Genomic DNA, 2,593 nt, shown 5'->3' with positions numbered 1-2,593 from the left:
TTGCTTTCACCTTTTTGCTCCTGGCAATTTTGACACCTCGTAATCAGCCTGCTGCTTCTCCTGCTCAATCTATAACCCTCGTCTTCCTCCTCCTCTTTTTTTGGGACTTTAATCCAAATACGGCGTGTATATTGCAAGAAAGTGTGCAGATGAATGGAAGGCCTGCTTTGCTGAGGAGTGGAGGTCTATAGACCTTTTGAATAGCTAATCAATGATATTTCTGTTCAACACTTTCGGCATTATGCTGTCAAAACTGAGTCAACAGCAAGGACAAAAAAAAAAAAAAAAAAAAGACAAAAAAGACAAAAAAGGAAAGAAAAAAAAAAAAAAACACATGGACCCAGAAACTGTCAGTACAGCTTTCCTCTTCCAAATAACGAGCACTGACAACGTAATTATGTACAAGCATCTGTCCACGACTCCAGAGAGAGAGAGAGAGAGAGAGAGAGAGAGAGGAAGAGAGAGAGAGAGAGATAGAGATCATTAGGGAGAGAGGAGTTCATATTTGCTGCCTTTTAGAATAAATTCATGCTTTGATGTGAGAGATGAGAATTTGAACGCTCTGTTTATCCAAGTTGGGTCGTGTATTATGCGCAACACATTGTGTGCTTTCGACATGCAATATTCAGCATTGCAAATAGAGCAAAAGCATGTCGTGTGCCTCAGTTGTTGTGTTGTTTTTGCTGGAGCAAAACAACAATGTGTCGCGCGAGACATTGCGAAATCATGCTTCATTAAAACACGAGGATTTGGGAGGAAAAATGGGTGAAAATAATCTGTTGCCTGTTGTATAATCTGTTGTATGATTTCCTATATTATAGCCTACCTTAAAAAGCTTCGAACGCTGAATGCTGATTGGTCAGTGAAGCGCTCCAACTACGCGAAGCAAAAAGTTCATTATATGGCTGGATATGGAAGAACAGAGTAGCCTATTCTTACTATTTTTGCATTATAAATATATGGAAAAATGGTAATATGCATAGACTATTCAAAATTTACCTGTGCGCCGCCAGTAGCATAATAACTTTGGCTGCATAGCAGGCTATGTTCTAATAGAATGCCGGGATTATAAATAACATTTTAAAGCTGCAGTTTTGCATCAATTACATAACCAGCCAGTGTTCAAAACTATGTCCTTACCTTAGCCCGATTCACAACGGTAAGCTTGTAATAATGTTTTCTAATTGGAGTGGTACTGGTAGGTTTCCGCGGGAAATTCGAGCATGTCGCCGTTCGTCTTTTTGCGTCTTTATGTAACATCTGTTTTCATAAAGAAGGAGTACCAGCATGTAGGCTATATCACATGTGAGGATGCTGCAGATGGCGGATCATTTATAGCCTTTTCTCAGAGCAGCTGCAATAATTAAACATTTTGATGGCAGATTGTATGGTATGGAAAAATAAAGTTAGAGATCAGACTGTACAGAAATTTAAATCTACAGGTAATGCTAATACAGTCACGCAAAGCTGATGTTGTTAACATTAACAATTTGAGAACAAAGTATAATAATAATAATAATTTGCATGGTTTGATGTGAGATGAGCAAAGCGATCATTAGATTTAATCACTATTGGTGGCGCGATTTATTGTAATGCTTGTTGGTCAGAACAAAAGTGGCAGATTTGTTACTTACTTTTTCAGATGACATTCTCTGGTGAACATTCTTATTTTGGTCATACTTCCAAGACAAGAAGTACAGTATCCACACTGATGTGTTGATTGACAGCAAACATTAAATTCATCCGCGCCGCGGAGCCATGCCGAATCACAACCCACATAAAGATGATAATTCTGCAAATAACTGCAAATGCAGGTTTCAAACAGAGATGGCGACAAAGAGGCAAAACTTACAGACTAACTTTAATGAGAGTAAAAATATGTCAAGGTGAAATTTTGCAATGAAATAGGAGTTTTACACATTGATTTTCTTTCTCTCTTTTTTCCCATTTTAATCAAGTACGATGTTTTCAATATATCTTGATTTAAATAATTTTAGAAGTCTGCTCAGGCCCCTTGTTTGGGAAACACTGCCCTAAGCAACAGATTAGACATAAATAACTTGAAATATCAATTGATTTGAGTTGATTATTTGGTAAGTAGCAGTAAATAGAGCTTTTCAGTCATGACATCAGTTTGTAGGTTGACACGGATCAGTCATCATGGGCTCCCAAGGGAATTTCCATTGGGTTTTCAGAATAGACTTTAAAATTAAAGTTGCTAAACAAGGAGTTTTCAGATTTGCAGAGTATGCAAACTCAATTTCTATTGTTGTAGTCCTCATGTAGAAGCTTGTTAGAAAGTTACATTACATAATGGCTTAAAAAGTCACATATGACTGTGTATAATTTGTTGCACCACAGACTCGCTAACCAGCACCCGATAGGAAACTCCAGAGGGAAGCTATGACTTGAAAATGCTGATTCTCTTTCAGGTTTTAAAACCACAAACGGAACAGCCCTATAACCAGGATTACACACAGTAAGCTGCTCATTATCGCAAAATAAACGCCTGCTTTGTGTTGTTGAATAACCCTATCAGTGTTTATTTTGCGATAATGACCGGCTGGTTGTACATTATCCCTTAAATCAATAT

At 37.6% G+C, this 2,593-nt stretch overlaps 1 protein-coding gene across 1 annotated transcript in view; it reads right to left on the bottom strand.

The window, feature by feature from the left end:
- Positions 1 to 329: 329 nt before the first annotated feature.
- The window catches only part of tank (TRAF family member-associated NFKB activator), a 21,001-nt gene continuing 18,737 nt past the window's right edge, over positions 330 to 2,593 (bottom strand). The window contains exon 8 of the mRNA XM_067409516.1: positions 330 to 2,593. This exon is cut by the window's right edge and continues 1,869 nt beyond it. The gene's annotated coding sequence lies outside the window, so the exon portion shown is untranslated.

Source organism: Chanodichthys erythropterus, chromosome 14, assembly GCF_024489055.1.
Source record: "Chanodichthys erythropterus isolate Z2021 chromosome 14, ASM2448905v1, whole genome shotgun sequence".
Taxonomy (NCBI): domain Eukaryota; kingdom Metazoa; phylum Chordata; class Actinopteri; order Cypriniformes; family Xenocyprididae; genus Chanodichthys; species Chanodichthys erythropterus.
This window is presented reverse-complemented; position numbering and strand designations above follow the sequence as displayed.